Raw genomic sequence first — 26,586 nt, forward strand, 5'->3', positions numbered from 1 at the left:
ATGTGAGCAATAGAAGGTTTTTTTTTTTTTTTAAAGATTTATTTATTTGAAAGGCAGAGTCAGAGAGAGAAGGAGGGGCAGAGAGAGAGAGAGAGAGAGAGAGAGAAGTCTTCCATCCACTGGTTCACTCCCCAATTGGCTGCAATGGCCAGAGCTGTGCCAATCTGAAGCCAGGAGCCTTTCCTGGGTCTCCCACACAGGTGCAGGGGCCCAAGCACATGGGCCATCTTCTACTGCTTTCCCAGGCCATAGCAAGGAGCTAGATTGGAAGTGGAACAGCTGGGACTTGAATCGGCACCTATATGGGATGCTGGCCCTGCAGGCAGGCGCTTTACCCACTATGCCACAGAGCCAGCCCTAACAAAGTGTTACGCACTAAAAATTAATTTTTAATTTCATAAGAAGCAGCTTTTGTATTTTTATGCATTATGATGCCACTGTTAATTTCATACTTAAAAAACCCCAGTATCTTAACAGAATGGTGGAATCTCAGAATCTAATCACCTAAGGCTTTTACTCTCATGCCAGATTTGATAATAGAAAACAAAAGCAGTACTTTAGAAAAGTGAGTACAAACTATCCATATAAACATATTCTGTCAAGTTGATAAAGAATAAATATGACTTGCATGATACTTTTAAAAATAGAAAACAAAATGCAATCATTTTTACAAAAAGTAATTTTCTGTGAAGGGCAACACAACCACATTTTCATTAAAGTTTTGCAGTAACAAATAAGAACAGGTTTTATTAAACATATAAGTTAAAGTGATTGATGAAATTCCCTAACACTTTCTTTTTTTCCCCCAAAGAAACTTTTGTTTAAGGAGTACAAATTTCATAAGTAAAACTTTAGGAATACAGTGATTCTTTCCACCATACCTGCCCTCCCACCACTACTCCGACCCCACCTCCTCCTCCAGCTCCCAATCCCAGTCCCATTTTCCATTAAGATTCATTTTCAATTAACTTTATACACAGAAGACCAACTCTAAACTAAGAAAAGATTTCAACAATTTGCACACACACACTCACACACAAAACTGAGAACAAGTTTTATAGTTAATTCTCATAATACAACTCATTGAGGACAGGTTTTGCATGGGAAGTAAGTGCACAGTGACTCCTGTTGTTAATTTAACAATTAACTCTTATGTATGACATTGTGATCACCTGAGGCTCTTGACTTGAGCTGCCTAGACTATGCAGGCCTTTTGAATCCACAATCTCCATTAGTGTTTAGACAAGGTCATAAACAAAGTGGAAGTTCTCTCCTCCCTTCAAAGTACATCCTTCTTTGGTGGCCACTTCTTTCCACTTGAGTCTCACTCACAGAGATCCATCATGTAAGATATTTTTGCCAGTGTCTTGGCTTTCTATACCCGAAATGCTCTCACGGGCTTTTCAGCCTTAAGGGCTGATTCTGAGGTCAGAGTGTTATTGAAAGCAAATGTCGGCCGGCGCCGCAGCTCAATAGGCTAATCCTCTGCCTAGCGGCACTGGCACACCGGGTTCTAGTCCCGGTCGGGGCACCCAGATTCTGTCCCGGTTGCCCCTCTTCCAGGCCAGCTCTCTGCTGTGGCCAGGGAGTGCAGTGGAGGATGGCCCAAGTGCTTGGGCCCTGCACCCACATGGGAGACCAGGAGAAGTACCTGGCTCCTGCCATCAGATCAGCGCGGCGCACCGGCCACAGCACGCTGGCCGCGGCGGCCATTGGAGGGTGAACCAACGGCAAAGGAAGACCTTTATCTCTGTCTGTCTCTTTCACTGTCCACTCTGCCTGTCAAAAAAAAAAAAAAAGCAAATGTCATTCTATGAATCTGCTGTGTGGATTGTTCCCATGTTGGAAATCCTCTCGTTTTTAATTGTATTATCATTGCCAGACACTTGATCTTATTTATATGATCCCTTTAACACTTAATCACATCTGTATGATCACTGTAACACTTATTATGATTACTTTAACACTTAAGATGGCATTTTTCAGTTCTAGTCCCAGTTGCTCCTCTTCCAGTCCAGCTCTCTGCTGTGGCCTGGGAAAGTGCTTGGGCCCCTGCACCCACATGGGAGACCAGGAGGAAGCACCTGGCTCCTGGCTTCAGATCGGCACAGCTCTGGCCATTGCGGCCACTTGGGGAGTGAACCAACGGAAGGAAGACCTTTCTCTCTGTCTCTCCCTCTCACACTGTCTATAACTCTGCCTGTCAAATAAATATTTTTTAAAAAAAGATGGCATTTTTACCACCCAGCTTAATGAGATTCAGGGTCCCATGGCAAGTGTTTAAGCTGTACCCTTAGAAGCAAGTCTGCAGGAATGTGTGCAGAACTATATAACTTTATAGTTACCAACTTCCTCCTCCCTCTTTTACTGCCACTCTTAGTTTTTTTTTAATTTATTTACTTGAAAGTCAGAATTACACAGAAATGAGGTAGCAGTAGCTGCAGCGGCAGCAGCAGAGAGAGAGAGAGAGAGAGAGAGAGAGAGGTCTTCCATCTGCTGGTTCACACCCCAGATGGCTGCAATGACTGGAGCTGTGCCAATCTGAAGCCAGGAGCTTCTTCTGGGTCTCCCACATGGGTGCAGGGGCCCAAGGACTTGGGCCATATTGTACTGCTTTTCCAGGCCATAGCAGAGAGCTGCATCAGAAGTGGAGCAGCCAGGACCTGCCCATATGGGATGCCGGCACTGCAGGCCACCTCCCCCCCGCCCCCTTATGTTTTACTGAGATCAATTTTAACTGACATTATACACATATGATTAACTATTTGTTAAGTAAAGAGTTTAACACATATTATGAAGAAGAAAAAAACTATTCCTTGATAGTTGAGACAAGAACTGTTAAAGTCATTGCTTCTCAAAGTGTCAATTTCATTTTTACAGAATTTCTTTCAGGTGCTCTATTAGTTATCACAGATCAGGGAGAACATATGATATTTGTCCCTTTGGGACTGGCTTATTTTACTGAGTTTGATGTTTTCCAGATTCATCCATTTTGTTGCAAATGACCAGATTTCATTTTTTTCACCACTGTGTAATATTCCATAGTGTATATATCCCATAGTTTCTTTACCCAGTCTTCAGTTAATGGGCACTTAGGTTGATTCCATGTCTTCACTATTGTGAATTAAGCTGCAATAAACATGGGGTGCAGGTAACTCTTATTTGCTGATTTCATTTTCCTTGAGTAAATTCTCTGGAGTTGGATGGCTGTGTCATATGATAGGTCTATAGTCAGATTTCTGAGGTATCTCCATACTGTGTTCCCTAGTGGTTTTTTCAGATTACAACCCCACTAACAGTGGATTAGAGTACCCTTTTCCCCACATCCTCACCAGCATTTGTTGTTTGTTGACTTCTGAATGAAAGCTATTCTAACTGGGATGAGGCAAAACCTCTTTGTGGTTTTGATTTGCATTTCCCTAACAGCTAGTGATCCCAAACATTTTTTCATTGTGTCTGTTGGCCATTTGAATTTCCTCTTTTGAAAAATGTCTGTTTAAGTCCTTTGCCCATCTCTTTAACTGGGTTGTTTGTTGTGTTGTTGTGGAGTTTCCTGATCTCTTTATATATTCTGGTTATTAATTCTTTATCAGTTGCACAGTTTACAAACAATTTCTCCCATTCTGTCAGCTGCCTCTTCACTTTCCTGAGTGTTTCTTTTGCAGTACAGAAGTTTCTCAATTTGATGTAATCCCATTTGTTAATTTTGGCTTTGATTGCCTGTGCCTCTGGGGTCTTTTCCAAGAAATCTTTGCCTGTGCCAATATCTTGCAGGGTTTCCCCAATGTTTTCTAATAATGTAATGGTATCAGGTCATAGATTTAGGTCTTTAATCCACGTTGAGTGGATTTTTGTGTAAGGTGTAAAGCAGGGGTCTTGCTTCACACTTCTGCATGTGGACATCCAGTTTTCTCAGCACCATTTGTTAAAGAGACTGTCCTTGCTCCAGAAATTGGTTTTAGCTCCTTGGTCAAATATAAATTGCTTTTAGATGCTTGATTTCTGGCATTTCTATTCTGTTCCATTGGTCTATCCATCTGTATTTTTAGCAGTAACAGGCAGTTTTGATTATGACTGCCTTGTAGTATGTCTTGAAATCTGGTATTGTGATGCCTCTGGCTTTTTCTTGTATAAGATTGCTCAAGCTATTCAAGGTCTCCTGTGTTTTCATATGAATTTCAGTATAATTTTTTCTGGATATGAGACTATCTTTGGTATTTTGATTGGTACTGCATTGAAGTTGTTTTAGAAGGAATGGACATTTTGCTGATATGGATTCTTCCAATTCACCAACATGGAAGATTTTTCCGTTTATTTGTGTCTTCTATTTCCTTCTTTAATATTTTATAATTCTATCAGAGGTCTGACATCCTTGGTTAAATTTATTCCAAGGTATTTGATTTTTTTTTTTTTTGGTAACTACTGTGAATGGGATTGATCTTAGAAGTTCTTTCTCAGCCATGGCATTGTCTATGTATCTAAAGCTGCTGAGTTTTATGTACTGATTTTATATCCTGCTGCATTTCCAAACTCTTCTATGAGTTCCAATATTCTCTTAGTGGAGTTTTTTGAATCCCCTAAATATAGAATCATGTCATCTGCAAATAAGGGATAGTCTGACTTCTTCTGTCCCAATTTGTATCCCTTTGATTTCTTTTTCTTGCCTAATGGCTCTGGCTAAAACTTCCAGAACTACAGTGAATAGCAATGGTAATAGTGGGCATCCCTGTCTGGTACTGGAACTCAGTGGGCATGCCTCCAACTTTTCCCCATGCAATATGATGCCGGCTGTAGGTTTGTCATCAATTGCTTTGATTATGTTGAGGAATGTTCCTTCTATACCGAATTTGCTTAGCGTTTTCATCATGAAAGGGTGTTGTATTTTATCAAATGCTTTCTCTGTATCTATTGAGATAATCATATGGTTTTTGTTCAGCAGCTTGTTAATGTGATGTATCACATTGATTGATTTATGAATGTTGAACCATCCCTGCATACCAAGGATAAATCCCACTTGGTCTGGGTGGATGATCTTTCTGATGTGTTATTGGATTTGATTGGCTAGAATTTGAGGATTTTTGTATCTATGTTCATTAGGAAAATTGGTCTGTAGTTCTCTTCCTCTGTTGCATCTTTCTTGGGTTTAGGAATTAAGGTGATGCTGGTTTCATACAAAGAATTTAGGAGGATTCCCTCACTTTCAATTGTTTTGAATAACTTGAGAAGAATGGGAGTTAGTTCTTTAAATGTCTGGTAGAATTCAGCAGTGAAGCCCTCCGATCCTGGGCTTTTCTTTTTTGGGAGAGTCTTTATTTCTGATTCAGTTTATGTCTTGGGAATGGGTCTGTTTAGGTTTTCTTCATGGCTCAATTTAGGTGGGTTGTATGTATCCAGGAATCTATCCATTTCTTGTAGGTTTCCCAGTTTGTTAACATATAGGTCTTTGTAGTAGTTTTTGATAATCCTTTTTATTTCTGTGGTGTCTGTTGTTACATTGCCTTTTTCATCTCTAATTTTATTGATTTGGGTCTTCTCTCTCCTTTTTTTGGTTAGTTGGGCCAAGGGTGTGTCAGTTGTATTTATTTTTTCAAATAACCAACTCTTCCCGTTGATGACTTTTCTATTTTTTGTTACAATTTTGCTGATTTCTTCTTTAATTTTAGTTATTTCTTTTCTCCTACTTGTTTTGGGTTTGGTTTGCTTTCGTTTTTCTAGATCCTTGAGACACACTGATAGCTCATTTATTTGGTGTCTTTTTAATTTCTTGACGTAGGCACCAATTTCTATAAGCTTTCCTCTTAACACTGCTTTTGCTGTGTCCCATAGGTTTTGATATGTTGTGTTGTCATCTTCATTTATTTCCAGAAATTTTTTGATTTTTCTTTTGATTTCTTCTATGACCTACTGTTTTTTCAGGAATATGTTGTTTAGTCTCCATGTGTTTGCATATGTTCTAGAGATGCTTGAGTTGCTGATTTACAGCTTCATTCCATTTTGATCCAAGAAGATGCACGGTATGATTTTGATTTTTTGAATTTACTTATACTTGCTTTATGGCCTAGCATGTAGTCAATCCTAGAGAAGGTTCCATGCACTGGTGAGAAGAATGTGTTTTCTGCAACTGTAGAATGAAAAGTTCTGTAGATATCTGTTAGGTCCATTTGGTCTATAGTGTCGATTACCTGTTTCCTTGCTGATTTTCTGTTTGGTTGATCTGTCCATTGCTGAAAGTGGGTATTGAAGTCCCCCATTACTATTGTATTTGAGTCTATATCTCCCTTTAAATGCCTTAGCATTTCTTTTAAACAGACAGGTGCCCTGTAATTAGGTGCATATACATTTATGTTACATCTTCCTGTTGAATTGATCCCTTAATCATTGCATAGTGCCCTTCTTTGTCTCTTTAAACAGTTTTTGTGCTAGAGTCTATTTTGTCTGATATTAGGATGGCTACACCAATTCTTTTTTGGTTTTTGTTAGCATGAAACATCTTTTTCCATCCTTTCACTTTCAGTCTGCATGCATCTTTATTGGTAAGATTTGTTTCTTGTAGGCAGCAAATAGATGGGTTTTGTTTTTGAATACATTCAGCCAGTCTGTGTCTTTTAACTGGAAAGTTGAGGCCACTTACCAAGGTGACTATTGATAAGTAACAACTTTGGCCTGCCATTTTCCCAAAATTATTCCTTTTTTTTTTAACTTTGGATTTCCTTTGAACTTTTACTCAGAGATTTTTCTTCCTTTACCTTCTTTCATAGTGATGACCACGTTTCTGTGTGTTTCTGTGTGTAGCACATCCTTAAGCATCTTCTGCAGGGCTGGACAGGTGCTGACAGATTCTTTCAATTTCTGTTTGTTGTGGAAGGTCTTTATTTCACCTTCGTTCATAAATGAGAGCTTTGCAGGGTATAGTACTCTGGGTTGACAGTTCTTTTCTCTTAAGATTTGGAATATATCTCACCATTCTCTCCTAGCCTGTAGGGTTTTTGATGAGAAGTCTGCTATGAGTCTAATTGGAGATTCTCTGTAAGTAATCTGGCGTTTCTATCATGCACATTTTAGAATCTTTATGTTTTACTGTGGAGAGTTTGATTACAATGTGTTGTGGCAAAGATCTTTTCTGGTCATGTCTTCTTTTTCAAAATTGGGGAAATTTTGTTATTTTATTTCACTAAAAAGGCCTTCTAATCCTTTTGCTCTTTCCACACCTTCAGGAATTCCTAGAACCCATATGTTGGGTCGTTTGATAGTATCCTGTAGGTTCCCAATAGTGATTTTTTAGTTTTCTAATTTTTTTTCTTGGTATGACTGTGTAATTTCCTGTGCCTTATCTTCTACAGGTATTCTTCTGCTTCACCAATTCTGTTAAGGCTTTCCACTGCATTTTTATTTGTTCTATTGAATTCTTCATTTCCAAGATTTCATTTTGATTTCTCCTTAAGATCTCAATTTCGTGCAAGAAATTTTCTTTCATGTCATGTACGGATTTCATTAGTTCATGCATTTGCTTTGGATTACTTCTAAGTAATCCTATAATCGATTTTTGAATTCCATTTTTAGCATTTCTTCAATCTCGTCTTAACAATCTAGTATTGAAGTGTTGTGTTCTTTTTGGGGCATCATGTTGTTGTCCTTATTCTTTTTTGTTTTTAAAGATTTATTTGTTCATTTGAAAGGTGGAGTTTATAGAGGGGCAGAGGCAGAGAGAGACAGGAAAAGTCTTCCATCCACTGGTTCACTCCCCAAATGGCAGCAATAACCAGAGCTGGGCTGATCTGAAGCCAAGAGATTCCTCCAGATCTCCCATGTGGGTGCAGGGGCCCAAGAACTTGGGTGATCTTCTACTGTTTTCCCAGGCCATAGCAGAGAGTTGGATCAGAAGAGGGGCAGCCAAGACTCAAACCAGTGCCCATGTCGGATGCCAGCACTGCAGACAGCAGCTTTACCTGTTACTCTATACAGCACCGGCTCCCTTCCTTATTCTTGTTTATTGAATTGGTGCATCTGTTATTCAGTATTTATGGAGACACCTGTTGGTTTCTTCTTTATTTTTTCTGCTGTGGTGGCCTGCTTTCAGTAAATACCTAGTGGCATGTGGTGGGTGTGACCAGGGAGCTCTGTTTAGGGTGAAGGGCACGTCTGAAGCGACACACCCAGGTTTGCTGTGCTATATCTTTTTTTTTTTTTTTAAATCAGAGGGGAGTTTTGTTCTTGTCTGTTGGCACAGACTCAGCTGAGCTTCTCTCCTCAAAGGAGATCAGTGCCTGGGTGCTAGCCCAGGTCTCACCTCATTCTCCAAAGCTGGTGCAGAGGTTCTCAGCTGCTGAGGTCCTGAGCTGTACGTATCCGCACCCTCCACTGTGTCCCTCTAATTTGTGTAGAGTTTCCTCTGCTGTTTTCTCCCCAACTCTTCCCTGAGACTGCACTCTTTCCACTTTTTTTAAACTATCTTTTCCTAGACTAGCGCAGTAAGCTCCCTTCCTGCTCTGCAATCTTAATCCAATCCCTCTACTACACTTTCAATAGTAACAAACTGTAATCTTGGGAACCCAAATTCAACTTAAAACAAAAATAATTTTTAGAATATAGAAAAAATGCTACCTTTCACAAAATTGGAAACTAAAACCTCAAAAGCTCAGATCATGTCCACAAGGTACCACAATCAATGCAGACACAAAGAGAAGAAAGGAGAGAAAGACGGGACCCTACGAATGCTATCACTCAAGCATCCACAGGTCAGAGGTGCTTCTTCCTCCCTCTGAAGCCATCCTTTCCAAGTGACATCATCGAAGCACTTTTGCTATCTCACATTCTCAACTGGGCATGATTTACAGTTTATCATCGTTTGTAATAAGAAGTGCCAGAACTGTATGTATTAGGAGACCAAACTTTGGGGTGAAGAATTAGAAAACTAGAAAAATGTGTTTTGTTGTTCTAAGTGAGCATTAGTTTCATGTTGCTGCCTTACTCTCAAGCCTAAGTGATTGGCTTCTAACACCATCTTAGTCACCTCAGGATTGACAGGCATGGTAGCATAATTAAGAGAATGAGCTTCGGGGCTGGCATTGTGGTATAGTGGGCAAAACCACCCTATGCAGCACTAGAATCCCATATGGAAGCTGGTTTGAGTCCTGGCTGCTCCACTTCTGATCCTACTCCTTGCTAATGTGCCTGGAAAAGCAGTAGAGGTCATCACAAGTGCTTGGGCCTCTGTGCTCATGTGGGAGACTGGAAGAAGCTTCTGGCTCCTGGCTTTGGACCAGCCTAGCTCCAGTCATTATGGCCTTTGGGGAGTTAACCAGTGGATAGAAGATCTCTCTGTTCTATACCTTTCTCTCTGTCTCTGTAACTCTGCCTTTCAAATAAATAAATATTTAAAAAGACATAGAGAGAATGAGAATGAGTTTCAAAGTCATTGGAGCTTTGGAAAATTGGTTCTGCCACTTAAACTGTATTATCTTGAGCAGTTGCTTTAACCTTTATAAGACTATTTTTCCAACTATAAAATAGAATTCATAAAGCCTTTAGGATAGCTGTTGCCTTATAATGAGTAATCAAAATTAACTACTAATGTAAACACTATTTATTTTAAGCTATGCCATAACTAGGACAAACACAGCAAGGTGATCCACCACTAGCAATGCAAGACAGCTAAAGCAGAGGACATGGGCTTTGGTAGGTGGTCACAGAACAGGGTGCTACCACTCAGTGCCCAGGCTCCTCATGCAATCCCGTATAAAATGCCTCCAGAGTTCCTGGGGCCCAAGTTCTTCAAGTCTGAAAACAAGAAATGAAGCTATAACCAAAGGCTTCAGAAGATTCAAACTCACCCAAATTGATCTAATGGACAGCTTTTTGAAGCCTTGTTTGTATAATTTGAAGCCTAAATCTACAGATTTCAGGAATTGGGAGACAACTAAAAAGACTAACATGTTTCTGGATTTTTATGTATGCTGCTTTCTTATTTTCTTATGAAATGTTTTCATTTGTTCTCATTGAAAGTGAAATAAATAAAACTGTACTAATATTCAATATCTCAATTAAATGGTCTGAATTTGGAAGAATTCATCTTTTTCAGAATCAGTAGCTCAACTGGTGAGGATTACAAAGAAAGGAAAATATATAAAAGGCAATTGCAAGATTCAGAGTAGCCAAATATGAGAACAATCTAAGTGTCTATCGATAGATACTTTTTAAAAAATTTATTTGACAGGTAGAGTTATAGACAGTGAGAGAAAGAGACAGAGAGAAAGGTCTTCCTTTCATTGGTTCACCCCTCAAATGGCTGCTATGGCCGGCGCACTGCACAGATCCAAAGCCAGGAGCCAGGTGCTTCCTCCTGGTCTCCCATGGGGTGCAGGGCCCAAGCACCTGGGCCATCCTCCACTGCCCTCCCGGGCCACAGCAGTGAGCTAGACTGGAAGAGGGGCAACCGGGACTAGAACCAGCGCCCATATGGGATGCCGGCACCACAGATGGAAGATTAACCAAATGAGCCACAGCACCGGCCCCAACAGATACATTTTTAGAATGTAAGGTAGGGGTGTGTGTGTGTGTGTGTGTGTGTGTGAATGTACACAAGGGAACATTATTCAGCATAAGGCAAGAAAGATATCCTGCCATTTGCAACAACCTGGATGGATGAACCTGGAGGGCACAATGCTAAGTAGAATAAGCCAGACACAGGAAGACAAGCACTGTACAGCTTCACTTATAAATGGAATCTAAATATATACATAGAATCTAATACAAGCAAAGAGGAGAATGATGGCTGCCAGGAGTCGGGGGCAAAGTGATTCAAACTGATTCTAAAGTTCATATGAAGAAGTTAAACACTCAGAACAGCCAACACAACATTGAATGAGAGGAACAAAGTCTTAAGCCTGAAACTACCCACCTTCAAAACTTACTATAAACTACAGTAATCAAGATAGCACAGTATCAGTGAAAGAACAAACAAACAGATCAATAGAACAGAACAAATGCCCAGAAATAGACCAAGGCCAAAATAGTCAATCAATCTTTGACAAAGGACCAAAACCAACACACCAGAGAGAAGATTAACAGATGGTATGGAATAACTGAACCTCCATAATCAAAATAATGAGCCTAGACGCAGACCTTATGCATGTCACAAAAAATAACTCGAAATGGATGTAAAATGGAAAACTTATAAACTTCTAGAAGATAGCATGGGAGAAAAATCTTGTTGACCTTGATTGGGTTTGGTGATGTCTTTTAGTTATAACACCAAAGGCATGTTCCATGAAAGAAATGATAAGCTAGACTTTATTAAAATGAACTACTTTTACACTACAAAAAACACTGTCAAGAGGATGAAAACAGCAAACACAGACTTGTAAAAGTTATTTTCAAAAACATATCTGATAAAGGACTGTAATCCAAACTATACAAAGAACTCTTAAAACTCAACAACGGCCGGCACCGCGGCTCACTAGGCTAATCCTGCGCCTTGTAGCGCCGGTACACTGGGTTCTAGTCCCGGTCAGGGCGCCGGATTCTGTCCCGGTTGCCCCTCTTCCAGGCCAGTTCTCTGCTGTGGTCCGGGAGTGCAGTGGAGGATGGCCCAAGTGCCTGAGCCCTGCACCCCATGGGAGACGAGGATAAGTACCTGGCTCCTGCCATCGGATCAGCGCAATGCACCGGCCTCAGCGCACCAGCCGCGGCGGTCATTGGAGGGTGAGCCAACAGCAAAGGAAGACTTTTCTCTCTGTCTCTCTCTCACTGTCCACTCTGCCTGTCAAAAAAAAAAAAAAAAAAAAACCCTCAACAACAACAACAAAATCTCAGTAAAAGAAAAACCGGGGAGGGGCCAGCACTGGCACTGTGACGTAGCAGGTAAAGCCACTGCCTGCAGTGCTGGCAGCCCATATGGGTGCCGACTCGAGTCCTGGCTGCTCCACTTCTCATCCAGCGCCCCATTTATGTGCCTAGGAAAGCAGCAGGAGATGACCAAGTCCTTGGGCCCCTGCAACCACAAGGCAGACCCAGATGGAGCTCCCGACTTCACTAGGAGTGAACCAGAGGATGAAGGTTGATCCACCCTCCCCTCACTTCTGTCTCGCTTTCAAATAAATAAACAAATCTTTAAAGAAAAGAAAAGCAGGGGATGGCAAGTCATCCAAATACAGAGACACCACACCAAAGAAGAGACACAGAGCAAAGATGGTTCACACATCATATATCATCAGGGAGATGGAAATTAAAACAAAGAGATACCACTACACACCTATTAGAATGACCAAAAACCCAAATGCTGACAACACCAAATGCTGGTGAGCACATGAAACAACGGCTGTCATTCCTTGTTGGCGGGAATGCACAACAGTACAGCTACTCTGGCAGTTCCTTACAGAACTGAACATAATGTTGCCACGGACCAGCAATCCTGCGCTTTGGTATCGACCCACAGGAGCTGAAAACTTAGGTCCACACAAAACCCTGCACATCCAAGTTCATAGCAGCTTTATTTATAATTGTGAAAACTTGGAAACAAGGTGTCCTTCAGCAGGCCGCTGGGTATATGAACTGCAGTACAGCCAATTATTATTCAACACTAAGAAACATGCAAAGACAGAGGATCCTTAAATGCACATTACAAAGTGAAAACAACCAATCTGAAGTCTCCATCTTGCCAGATTAACACTGTATGACATTCTTGAAAAGCAAAATCAGTTTTGAAAATAAAATAATTAGTAGATAACAGGTTAAGGGAGGAAGAATGGGCAAGGCAGATAATTTTTAGGGCAAGGACACTATTCTGTGCTGTACTGTCACAGTGGACACTTATCCTTATACATTTTATCTATCTGTCACTATAGACAGATAACACCAAGGGTGAATCCTAACGTAAACTCAGCACTTTGCGTGACTGTTACCTGTGAGTGTGACAATAGTGGGAGATTATGAATGTGTGGATGCAGGAGGTATATGGCAACTCTGCATTCTCCACTTCATTTTGCAACGTACCTAAAACTTCTCTCAAAAATAGTCTTTTTTTATTTTTAAGAATAAAGCTATTGAAGAGCAGGCTAGAACTGAAACAAGGGAGTTATCCCTTTTAATTCGTTCTCTTATCTTTCTCCAAGGCACATCTAATCTCCAGCTTACAAGAGAGGTAGAAATACCTGCAACTTCAAAGAGCAACTTCTCAAATTCTTTCTTGAGGGCCCTAATTATACCCATAAAGCCCTCAAGAACAAAGCATCTAAAGATAGTGAATAGCTTCCAGAGTCTACATTCAGTCCACATTTAGAAGCAGTAGCCTTGTATCATAAAACAGCCCACAAGCCCAAAAGCAGTACTCTAAATTCAGTACTATTACCAAGCAGATATTTATAATTTGCTGGTTGAACTGGATCAAATCTGACAACTTAAAGACAACTTTATTCTTACTACTCAAAATAAAAAATATTGGGTTTTTCCTACCATACAACCCAGCCAACCCACTCCTTGGAATTTACCCAAAGGAAATTAAATCAGCAAATAAAAGAGCTGTCTGCACCTCAATGTTTATTGCAGCTCAATTAACAATAGCTAAGACCTGGAATCAACCTAAATGCCCATCAACAGAAGACTGGATAAAGAAATTATGGGATATGTACTCTACAGAATACAGCAGTAAAAAAAAATGAAATTCGGTCATTTGCAACAAAATGGAGGAATCTGGAAAACATCATGCTGAGTGAAATAAGCCAGTCCCAAAGGGACAAATATCATATGTTCTCCCTGATCGGTGACAACTAACCGAGCACCAAAAAGGAAACCTGTTGAAGTGAAATGGACACTATGAGAAACAGTGACTTGATCAGCCCTTGTCCTGACTGTTCAGGAACAACTTAATACTTTATCCCTTTTAGTATTTTTTTGTTCTACTTAATACTATTGGTTGAACTCTGTAATTAACACACAATTATTCTTAGGTGTTTAAATTTAACTGAAAAGTGATCCCTGTTAAATATAAGAGTGGGAATAAGAGAGGGAGGAGATGTACAGTGCAGCACATGCTCAATCGGACTTGCCCCAAACGGTAGAGTTAGAAAGGTGCCAGGGGTTTCCAATGCCATCCCATCAAGGTGGCATGTACCAATGCCATCTCACTAGTCAAAGGGATCAGTTTCAGTTCATAATTGATCATAATGATAGGATTAAGAGACAAAGGGATCACATAAACAAGACTAGCGTCTGCTAATATTAACTGATAGAATTAAAAAGGAGAGAACAATCCAACATGGAAAGCACAATATACAGCAGACTCATAGAATGGCAGATGTCCTCAACAGCACTCTGGCCTCAGAATCAGCCCTTAAGGCATTTGGATCTGGCTAAAAAGCCCATGAGAGTATTTCAGGAATGGAAAACCAAGACACTGTAGCAAAAAAAAAAAAAAAAAAAAAAAAAAAAAAAAAAAAAAAAAAAAACCTAAATGAAAGATCTCTGTGAGTGAGATCCCAGTGGAAAGAACAGGCCATCAAAGGAGGAGGTACCTTTCTCTGAAGGGAGGAGAGAACTTCCACTTTGACTATGACCTTGTCTAAATAAGATCGGAGTCGGTGAACTCAAAAGGCTTCCATAGCCTTGGAAGCTCATGACAAAAGCCTCGGGTGATTACTGATGCCATAAATGTCTATTGTTAAATCAACAAAGGAGTCACTGTGCACTTAATCCCCATGTAGGATCTCTGTCCTTAATGTGTTGTACTATGTGAATTAACAGTATAACTAGTACTCAAACAGTACTTTATACTTTGTGTTTCTGTGTGGGTGCAAACTATTGAAATCTTTATTTAGTATATACTAAAATTGATCTTCTGTATATAAAGATAATTGAAAATGAATCTTGATGTGAATGGGATGGGAGAGGAAGTGGGAGATGGCATGGTTGCAGAGGGGAGGGAGGTTATGGGGGGGGGGGGAAGCCACTGTAATCAAAAAGCTGTACTTTGGGAATTTATATTTATTAAATAAAAGTTAAAAAAAGAATATTGGGTTTTTAAATTTTATTTTTATTTTGTTTTATTTGAAAGGCAGAGAGACAAGGAGGGGAGAGGTCTTCCACTCACTGACTGATTCCCCAAATGTCTACAGCAGCCAGGGTTGGGCCAGGCTGAAGCCAGGAGCTGGAAACTCCATCCAGGTCTCTGTGTGGTGGCAGGGACCCAAGTCCTTGAGCCATCCTTGCCACCTTCCAGAGTGCACATCAGCAGGAGCAGAGCCGAGATCTGAACCCAGGTTCTGGGCAATGTGGAATGCAGGGGTCCCAAGCAATGTATTAACCACTGTGCCAATGCCTAACCAAAGAATATTAATATTCAGTATCATAGGTATATGACAAGCACAGATGCCAAAATAATGCAAATAACTGATCCAAATCCATCCTTGTTCCTAGGAAGAAATTAAATTAATCATCCTTGTTGAGTCCAAGTCATCTTGTTGCTCCAAGGTTCAATCCTGTTTCTATGTGTTCTCTCCCTTGAAGAATGTCTCCATCCCCAAGGCTCCCATCACTCCTCTTTGGAGAAGATTCATACTTTCTATTTATAGCCATAATCATTCTCATAAGCACCATTTCGAAAAGGTCTACTGTTATATTAAGTTCAAAATGTAATACAAGGCCGGTGCCGCAGCTCACTAGGCTAATCCTCCGCCTTGCGGCGCCAGCACACCGGGTTCTAGTCCTGGTCGGGGCACCGGATTCTGTCCTGGTTGCCCCTCTTCCAGGCCAGCTCTCTGCTGTGGCCAGGGAGTGCAGTGGAGGATGGCCCAAGTGCTTGGGCCCTGCACCCCATGGGAGACCAGGAGAAATACCTGGCTCCTGCCATCGGATCAGCGCGGTGCGCTGGCCGCGGCAGCCATTGGAGGGTGAACCAACGGCAAAGGAAGACCTTTCTCTCTGTCTCTCTCACTGTCCACTCTGCCTGTCAAAAACAAAACAAAACAAAACAAAACAAAAACGTAATACAAGGGGCCGGCGCCATGGCTCATTTAGTTAATCCTCCACCTATGGCACCAGCATCCCATATGGGCACCGGGTTCTAGTCCCGGTTGCTCCTCTTCCAGTCCAGCTCTCTGCTGTGGCCCGGGAGGGCAGTGGAGGATGGTCCAAGTGCTTGGGCTCCTGCACCAGCATAGGAGACCAGGAAGAAGCACCTGGCTCCTGGCTTCAGATCTGCATAGCTCCAGCCAAGGCGGCCATTTCGGGGGTGAACCAACGGAAGGAAGACCTTTCTCTCTGTCTTTCTCTCTCTTACTGTCTAACTCTATCTGTCAAATAATAATAATAATAATAATAATAATAAAGCTTTAAAAAAATACAAAATAACAACTAATTACGGAATCTCTACTTCATGTCAGACAATGAAAGACACACATTAAGAATTTAAGATACTTCTTATTCCTAAAGAACATAGTCTAGTGGGTGAGGGACATGAAAAGCTCAAAAACAGCAATGCAGAGGGGCTGGAGCTGCGGCACAGGAGGTTAAACCTCTGTCTACAGTACCAGCATCCATAGGGGCATCAGTTCGAGATCTAGTGGTTCCACTTCTGATCCTGCTCCCTGCTAACGTGCCTGGGAAAGCAGTGTAAGGGGACCCAAGCACCTATGCTGGAGACCCGGAAGAAGCTCCTGGCTTCGGATTGGGCCAACTCTGGCTATTGCAGCCATTATGGGGGAGTGAACTAGCGTATGAAGGACCTCTCTGTCTCTCCCTCTCCCTGTCTGTAACTCTGCCTCTCAAATAAATAAATCTTTAAAAAAGTAACACTGTAGAGCCAGAGTAGTTTTGATACACCATCCAGAAATGAATTGCATAAATTGTTACAGTGTGTTGTTCTAATAGTATTGAGAAGTTTCTGGTCCCATATCAGTTTACACTAATAAAAATAAAATCTCCAAAAATCCTTATAATCTTGTAGAAAGCATAGATTTCTTAGAACACAAATAGCATGAACTGAGGCAGGCATTTGGCATAGCAGTTAAGATGCCACTTGGGAAGTCTGCATCAAGTATCAGAGTGCCTGGGTTTGAGTCCCAGCTACCCTCCCAGTTCCAGCTTCTTGTTAATGCACACGCTAGGAGGCAGCAGAGATGGCTCAAGTGCTGGGACCCTGCCACCCATGTGGGAGACCCAAATTGAGTGCTGGCCCCCAGCTTTGGCCTAGCTCTGGCTGTTGTAGGATTTCAGGAGTGAACTAACAGATGACACAATCTGTCTCTCTCCCTCTCTCTTTCCTTCCTTTCTCTTTCCCCCCACCTCTCTCTTCCTCTTTCTCTCTCCCTCTTTCTCTACACTCCAGCCTGCCTCTGTCCCTTCTAACTCTGCTTTTCAAGGGAAAAAAAAATAGAGAAAGAAAAAGGCACAAACCCTCAGACTAGCAAAAATTGAGAGAATTCATTACCACTAGACTGGCATTATAAGAAAGACTTCAGGGACTCCTACATCTGGAAGCAAAAAAGATAACTACCATCAATCACAAAAATATGTTAAAGTATAAACCTTCCTGGTAGAGAAACAGAATGAAATGAAACCTTATTACTACAGAAATCCACTAAAGTGCAAAGACAAGCAGTAAGAGAAGAAGAAAGGAATAAAAGATATACAAAGCCAGAACATAATTAACAAAATGACAGGAGTAAGTTCTGATAAATAATAACCTTGAATGTAAATTGATTAAATTCTGCTGTGAAAGGATATACATTGGCTATTTAAAAAAAAAAAAAAAAACAATCTAAGGGAGACCCAGGGCTGGTGTGGTGCAGCAGGTTAGGCCGCCACTCCATACAGAGTCCCCGCTCGAGTCCCAGCTCCTCCGGTTCTGATCCAGCTTCCTGCTAACGCAAAGGAAGGCAGCAGAAGCTGGCCCAAGTACTTGTGGGAGATCCAGATGGAATTCCCGGCCTCAGGCTTCAGGCTGGCTCAGACCCGGCGCTTGCAGCCATTTGGGAAGTGGACCAGCAGATGGATGATCTTACTCTCTGTTGCTCTGCCCTCAAATGCATACATGCCTACACACTTTTATTATTATTATTATTTAAAGGAGGGAGAAGGACATACATGGATTGAAAGTAAAGGGAGGCCAGCACCGTGGCTCACTAGGCTAATCCTCCGCCTTGCGGCGCCGGCACACCAGGTTCTAGTCCCGGTCGGGGCGCCGGATTCTGTCCCGGTTGCCCCTCTTCCAGGCCAGCTCTCTGCTGTGGCCCGGGAGTGCAGTGGAGGATGGCCCAAGTGCTTGGGCCCTGCACCCCATGGGAGACCAGGAGAAGTACCTGGCTCCTGCCATCGGATCAGCGTGGTGCTCTGGCCGCAGCACGCCGGCCACGGCGGCCATTGGAGGGTGAACCAATGGCAAAGGAAGACCTTTCTCTCTGTCTGTCTCTCTCACTGTCCACTCTGCCTGTCAAAAAAGAAAAAAAAAAAAGTAAAGGGATAGAGAAAGATATTCCACACAAATGAAAACCAAAAGTGAGGAGTAGGCATCTCTGTATCAGATAAAATTCACTTTAACAATTGTTAACAACAACAACAACAAAACACAAAGGAGGACATTATATAATGATACAGGGATCAATTCAGTAAAAGAATGTAATTATCGTAAATAGACACCCATTACTGGAGCACCCAAGTTAAGAATGGATGTTGGGGGGTCATACCAGCAAGAGGGCTGATGAGAACTTCCTAGCACTTCCCAGACGCCCCCGCCAAAACCAAAACAATGAACAAACAACCACTGCAACCAAAATCAAGGAAAGCATAGAGAACAGCCACGAAGCCGCAGAAATCGACAGAGCACAAGAACACAGTGTTCACACGAGAAGGGGAGCAAACACGGGGCCTCCCCCACCTCTGGTCCCAGTCAAGATCCGCTCCAAACCAGCCAAGACTTCTCCCTGCAAAGCAAAGGGGAGCCAGCGGGCCCCAGCGCGCCATCACCACTGTAGATACCTGTAGTGCTCACAGGTGTCAGCCCAGCTGAAGGAACACCTTGAGGTTCACACACAGAGCTACCTCTGCAGAAGGAGCTAACTCTGCCCTTACCCCACTCCTCGCACTCCCCCAAGGCCTGTACTGCTGTAGCAGTATGTCAGCCTGGCACTAGGGCCACTGCTAAAGAGTGTTCTGCTGCAGGTACAAGCAGCCAATGGATCCCTCCAGCCCTAAGGTTTGCCCATCACTGCACCACTCCCACAGGGGATCAGGGCAACCCCAAGCAGAACATGCTCTGCTCTGCTCCCAAGGTGCAAGCGACCACTGAGTGACCGCATCCCCCACCCCAGTTGCCAGTGTGTTCTCCCCTTAGAGCCGGGCTGAAGTGGTGCCCTGCCCTGGAGGACCCAGAACTTCAAATCCCAGAGCAGTTTTCCCCCAGCCCCAGAGAAAAAAGAGGACACTACCACTGAGGAACCTCAGCCCTCCTGCACATTGGAGGCAGCCCCCCAGTCCCTGTATACATCAGAGCAGGCAGCACCCCACTCCTGGGGGCTCTGGGCCTCTGGCACACAGGAGTACACACATCTCTCAGTACTACCGCTGGTGCGGCACCCATTACCAGGCCCTGCTGACCCACAGAGCTGCACTTTCTGGGGATGAGCAGATATGGTGCTCCGTGTCCCAGGGAAGCAGACCCTAGGCTGAGCAGTATCACAGCACGCTGCCTCATCAGAACAGGACGAGACTCTTCAGGTCAAGCTGCGGGGGCACCTGCCTCTCTGGAGAGTGGAGTCACCACTGCCCTGTTCCCCAGTCTCCAGGCCTGAGTCACAGCAGCACCACGCTATTCCAGGGTCCTTGTTGCTGCTGCACTCAGCTTCACAGATCCTGGGCTATTGCTGTGTCCCCAACTGCAGCTGTGCCCTACGTGCTGGGTCCTGAGCTCCTTCTTCCCCAGAGCTGTGCCAATGCCACAGCTGTGTCCCAAACCCCTTGGCATGGGCAACTGGGGTGGTGTAGCTCAGAGCAAGAGATCCTGGCTTCGTGGGAGGACTGCATTCACTCACGCCTGGGGGAATGGACCTGCGTGCCTCAAGCTGCAGGTGCTGCCACAGCTTTCTTTCTTTTTTTTTTTTTTTAAGATTTATTTGTTTATTTGAGAGATGTAGTTAGAGAGAGAGACACACACAGAGAGAGAGAGAGAGAGAGAGATACAGAGAGAAAAGTTTTCCACCTGCTGGTTCACTCCCCAAATAGCCACAATGGCCAGAGCTGAGCTGATTTGAAGCCAGGAGCCAAGAGTTTCTTTTGGGTCTCCCACGCGGGTTCAGGAGCCCAAGGACTTGGGCCATCTTCTTTTGCTTTCCCAGGCCACAGCAGAGAGCTGGATTGGAAGTGGAGCAGCTGGGATGAGAACCAGCACCCATATGGGGTGGTGGCTTTACCTGCTACACCACAGCACCGGCCCCACTTTAACAGTTTTGCAAAAGTCTAAGCCTCTGAACCCTGTTCCATTCTGAGCACCTGTGCCCTGGATCCCAGTGCCACCATGGCTGCTCAGGCGCCCAACACCAAGACATCATACCCAACACCAAGACTCCCTATTATGAAGAAGACAAAAACAGAAGGATCCCTAAACTCATTGTCCTAATACCTAGTCGCTGCAAACTCCTACTGCCTAGACCCCTGGAGCATCCGCAGTCATCACTAGAAGCCGCATGGATGTGAGACCACTGAGCCCTTGTGAAACCAGAGCCAAGACGCCCTGCCTAACCAGTACCCTCAGGCCCATCACAAGCCCACGTCTGCTCCAGAAAAACCACTTAACTAAGACTGGAAGAGACAACTGCAACATCAGATGTGCATACATATAGGCAGGGGAACACCCACAAACAGAAAAACGTAAGGAAAACACAATACCGCATTTCTGGAACACAGTAATTCTCCAGAAATTACCCCCCCCCCAAAAAAAAAGAAATGGAAATTTACAAACTGCCTTAAAAAGTACTCAAAATAATTATCTTAAACTCAGTAAAATACGAGAATACACAGACAGTTCAATGGAATCAGGAAAACAAATTCATGATCTGAATCAGAAATTCAACTGGGAGATATTTTATAGAAGATATTAAAAATTCTTGGAACTAAAAGAATTCAATGAAATGAAAATATAATAGAGAGCATTAGCAGCATCTAGATCAAACAGATGAATCACTGAATCTGAACACAGGCTTCTTCAAACAACTCAGATGGAAAAAAAGGCAAAAAAAAAATGAGTAAAGACAGCCTGTGGGACTGATGGAACACCATTAAGCAAACAAATGTTTTCATTACGGGAGCTCAAGATGGAGAAACAGAAAAAAGGAACAGAAAGGGCTTTAGCATTTTTTGAACTGATTTGAATGCAGAGACAGAGGACAGACAGACAGACAAGGAGCTATCTCCTGGTCACTGGTTCACCCCCCAAATACCTGCAAAGAGAGGGCGAGGCTAAGCTGAAGCCAGGAGTCAGCACCTCAATCCAGGTCTCCCACGGGCGTGGCAGGGTTCCAGCTGGGTGAGTCATCACTCGCTGTCCCCCAGCATGCGCACTAGCAGGGAGCTGGAGTGCGGTGAGGGCAGCACTTGAATCCATGTGCTCCAACACCGGGTGCAGGCATCCCACCTGCCAGCTTGACCTGCTGTGCCAATCACCTGCTCCACAAAGTTTATTTATTCATAGAATTGCTGAAAACTTCCCAAGTAGTGGGAGAGAAACGGACATCCAGATTCACAAAGTTCAAATTGACCCAGCTCAAAGACATTCTCCCCAAGGTGCAAACTTTCAAAAGTAAAAGAGAATTCTTTCTGAAAGCAGAAAAATTGAAAAAGCATCAGGTCACATAGAAGAGCAACTCCCATTGAACTACCAGTGAATTTCCCACAAGAAACCTTGGCAGGAGTCAATGAACGGATACGAGAGCATTCAAACTGCTGAAAGAGAAAAAACAGGGGCTGGTGCTGTGGCGTAGCGGGTAAAGCCGCTGCCTGCGGTGCCGGCATCCCATATGGGTACTGGTTTGAGTTCCAGCTGCTCCACTTCTGATCCAGCTCTCTGCTATGGCCTGGGAAAGCAGTAGAGGATGGCCCAAGTCCTTGGGCTCCTGCACCTGTGTGGGAGACCCAGAAGAAGCTCCTGGCTCCTGGCTCCGGCTCCGTGCAGCTCCAGCCATTGCGGCCAATTGGGGAGTGAACTAGCAGATGGAAGGCCTCTCTTCTCTGCCTCTCCTTCTCTCTCTGTGTAACTCTTTCAAATAAATAAATAAATCTTAAAAAAAAAAAAAAAAAAACGCCACCCAAGAATACTATGCCCAGCAAAGTTACCCTTCAGAAATGAAAGAAATGCGAAAGCTGAAGGAAACCATTACAACTGTTTTACGAGACATGTTTTACAGGAGTTTTTCAAGCAGACACAGAAGGACATTACCACCACGGACATATAGGAAAGTATAGAATTTGCTGGTAGAGATAACACATAGTCAAACCCAGAACACTTTAATACAGTAATGGTGTTGTATAAACCCTCCATCTGTCTAGTATGAAGGCTAAAAGTCAACATGGTCAGAGTTAACTAAAACTGTAATGAGTTGTTAAAAATACACAACATAAGGCTGGCGCCGCGGCTCACGAGGCTCATCTTCCGCCTGCGGCGCCAGCACACCGGGTTCTAGTCCCAATTGGGGCGCAGGTTCTGTCCCGGTTGTTCCTCTTCCAGTCCAGCTCTCTGCTGTGGCCCAGGAGTGCAGTGGAGGATGGCCCAAGTGGTTGGGCCCTGCACCTGCATCGGAGACCAGGAAGCACCTGGCTCCTGGCTTTGGATCGACACAGTGTGCCGGCTGCAGCACGCCGGCCATGGCGGCCATTTGGGGGGTGAACCAATGGAAAAAGGAAGACTTTTCTCTCTGCCTCTAACTCTGTCAAAAAATAAAAATAAAAAAAAAATATACAACATAAAATGAAGACATAAATTGGGCGAAGTCTAGAATCTTCATATGTTAAGTAGTTAGAAGTTTAAAATACAGGTCATAAGATATTTTATGTAAGCCTCTTGTTATCTACAAAGCCAGTAACTACAGTGGACGTGCCAACAATAAAGCAAAAGGAATCAGAGCTAGCACTACTGAAAATTATCAAGTCATGAAGATAAATAGCAAGACAGAAAGAACAGAAATAGCTGCAAAACAACTAAAAAACACATAAAATGGCAGCAGCAACTCCTTACCTGGTCAGCAACAACCCTGAATATAAATAATTAAATTATTCAATCAGAAGACAGAGAGCCTGAATGGACTGAAAACCAGAAACCGACATAACGATATGCTGCCTACAGGAATCACTCGAAGCTTTAGGAATACACATGCGCTGAGAGTGAAAGGATGGCCAAAGTCATTGCATGCAAGAGAAAGCAGGGTGGCTACACTTATATATGATAAAACAGACTTCAAGCCAAAATCTGTCACAAAAACACAATGAGGGTCATTATTTATCAGATAGGAGTGAGGGGCCAGTGCTGTGGGGTAGCAGGTGAAGCCACCGCCTGCAGTGCCAGCATCCCATATGGGTGCCAGTTCAAGTCCTGGCAGCTCCACTTCCAATCCAGCTCTCTGCTATGGCCTGGGAAAGCAGTGGAAGATGGCCTAAGTCCTTGGGCCCCTGCACCTGCTTGGGAGACCTGGAAGAAGTTCCTGGCTCCTGGCTTCAGATTGGCACAGCTCCAGCAGTCGCAGCCAATTGGGGAGTGAACCAGCTGATGGAAGACCTCTCTCTCTCTCTGTCTCTCCTCTAATACTGACTTTCAAATACATAAATCTTTTTAAAAAAAGAACAAAAGAAAAACAAACAGTATCAAATTATACCTCAGTGAAATAGAAAAAGAATTAAACCCAAAATTAACAGATGGAAATAACAAGTATCAGAACAGAAACAAATCAATTACAAGAACAGAGAAACCACTGAATGCATCAATAAAATGAAGAGTCGGTATTTTGAAAAAACAAAATCAACAGAGCCTTACCTAATCTAACAGAGGAAAAAAGGAGAAGACTCAAAACAATAAAACCAAGAATGAAAGTTAGGAAAGTAAAACAGACACCACAGGAATAAAAAGGATTGTACCAGACTATTATGAACAATTATATGCCCATAAATTGGATAAACTAAGGCAAATGGATAAATTTCTAGAAGAAAAAAAAAAAAGCCCTACCAACTTTGAATCCAGGGGAAACAGAAAGCCTTGACAGAACAATGACAAATGTAGATTGAAGAAGTGATCAAAAAGCTCCCAACGAAGAAAATTCCCGGACCAAATGGCCTCACAGCTGACCTGTCCCAAGAAGAATTAACACCAAGACTACTTAAATTCCTCTGAAAACTACAGCCTGAGGGAATACTTGCAAACACATTTCATGAAGCCAGGATTACTCTGATACCTAATGCAGACAGACATCCCAAGAAAAGAAAACTAGAAGCCAATTTCTCTGATACACATTGAAGCAGAAATCTTCCATAAAATATTAGCAAACAGCATCCAACGACACATCAAAAAGATCACACATCGGAACCCAGTGGGATTGATCCCTGGCGCGCAAGGCTGGTCTAATACTTACAAAGATCAACTTGATTCACCACTTTAAAACAACAAAACAATATGGTCATCTCAACTGATGCAGGGGAAAAAAATAAAATAAAAACAACCCAGCATTTGACAAAGCCCAACATCAGTTCTGGATAAAGATTCTGAAGAGTTTAGGTACAGGAAGAAAATTCCTCAATCTAATAAAGCCATTTATGAAAACTCACAGATGACACAGAGCAAAGAAAATTAAAAGCTTTGGCCGGTTAATCTTCCACCTGCAGCGCCGGCACACCGGGTTCTAGTCCCTGTTGGGGCGCCGGATTCTGTCCCGGTTACTCCTCTTCCAGTCCAGCTCTCTGCTGTGGCCCCTGCACCCACATGGGAGATCAGGAGGAAGCACCTGGCTCCTGGCTTCAGATTGGCGCAGTTCCAGCCGTCAAAGCCATCTGAGGAGTGAACCAGCAGATGAAAGACCTCTCTCTATCTCTATTTCTCTGCCTCTAACTCTGCCTTTCAAATAAATAAATAAATCTTTTTTAAAAATACCCCCAAAATTCCACATAAGTCCTGTTAGAATTAATAAATAAATTCAATAAAGTTGCAGGCTACAAAAATCAACATAGAAAAAGATCAGGAACATTTGTAAACACAAACAATAAAAAAAAGAAATCAAGAAAACAAAATTCCTGGCTCCTGGCTTTGGCAAGTCCAAGACCTGGTTTTTGTGACCATCTGGGTAGTGAACCAGCAAACTGAAGAGCTTGTTCTGTGTGTCTCTTTCACTCTCTGTCACTCTGCCTTTCAAATATATAAATATTTTATTTAAAAACATTTATGTACTTTTTGTTGTTGCTTATTTACATATTTGAAAGGCAGAGTGACAGAGAGGCAGAGGCAGAGAGAAGTCCTCCATCGGCTGGTTAACTCCCCAAACAGCCTCAATGTCTGCGGCTGCACCGATCTGAAGCCAGGAGCCAGGAGCTTTTCCCAGGTCTCCCACATGAGTGCAGGGGCCCAAAGACCTGGGCCCATCCTCCACTGCCTTTCCAGGCCACCGCAGAGAGCTGGAATTGGAAGTGGAGCAGTCGGGACTCAAACTGGCGGACTCACCCACTATGCCCCTATATACTTCTTTATTTAAAAATATTAAAAACCTATAATAATCAAAATATTTTAATATAAAAATAGACACACAGAGCAGTGGGGAGAATAAAGAGTGGAGAAAAATATCCAAACATGTATGATCAATTAGTTTTTGAGCAAGGCCTAACTCTTCAATGCATGGAACTGGGAAAACTGCATTTCCACATGCAAAAGAGTGAAATTGTACCTGTATCTTATACTATACACAAAAGCCAACTCAAAATGGGTAACAGACCTAAATATAAGACCAAAAAACTGCATAACATAGAGGAAAAGCTGGACTTGGACTTGACCATGATTTTTTGGATATCATATCCTGAGCTCAGGCAACAAAAGCAAAAAGAAATAAATACACTATACCCAGTGAAAAATCTTCTGCACAGGAGATCAACAAAATGAAATGGCAACCCATGGACTGGGAAAAACCATCTACGAATCATACGTCTGGTAAGGGGTTTACATCCGAAATTTACACAGAATTTATACAACTCACCACTGGAAAAAGAAACAATCCAAGTAAAACTGAGCAAGAGACCTTAAGTCATTTCCCAAGAAAAGAAATAAAAATGGCTAATAGCTATATGACAAGGTGCCCAACATCATTAAAAACCAATGAGATGCAAAGCTAAACCACTATGAGATAGCACTTCCCACTCATGAAGAAGGCTATCTCAGAAAAAATTCAAAGATAACAAATGTTGACGAGGGTGTAGAGAAAAGGGATCTCTTGCACTACCGGTAAGAAGCAGTTATTATGGAAAACAGTATGGATGGTTCTACAAATTAAAAGTAGGTCACATGACCCAGCAATCCCTCCTCTGGACAGAAACCCAAAGGAAGCCACCTCATAAAGGGATCTGCATTCTCCTGTTTGCTGT

The 26,586-nt window shown here is 42.7% G+C and overlaps 1 protein-coding gene across 33 annotated transcripts in view; it reads right to left on the bottom strand.

Moving 5' to 3' along the window:
- The window catches only part of NRG4 (neuregulin 4), a 155,593-nt gene that overhangs the window by 93,943 nt on the left and 35,064 nt on the right, over positions 1-26,586 (bottom strand). Inside the window, exon 4 of one of the 33 annotated variants that reach the window (XM_089310812.1) lies at positions 11,633-11,758. The exons of the other annotated variants lie outside the window; for them this stretch is intronic. The gene's annotated coding sequence lies outside the window, so the exon portion shown is untranslated. The remainder of the gene's footprint in view (positions 1-11,632; positions 11,759-26,586) is intronic. 33 annotated transcript variants of the gene reach the window in all.

The sequence above is a fragment of the Oryctolagus cuniculus genome, chromosome 12 (assembly GCF_051225735.1).
Source record: "Oryctolagus cuniculus isolate XC-2025 breed Fujian yellow rabbit chromosome 12, ASM5122573v1, whole genome shotgun sequence".
Taxonomy (NCBI): domain Eukaryota; kingdom Metazoa; phylum Chordata; class Mammalia; order Lagomorpha; family Leporidae; genus Oryctolagus; species Oryctolagus cuniculus.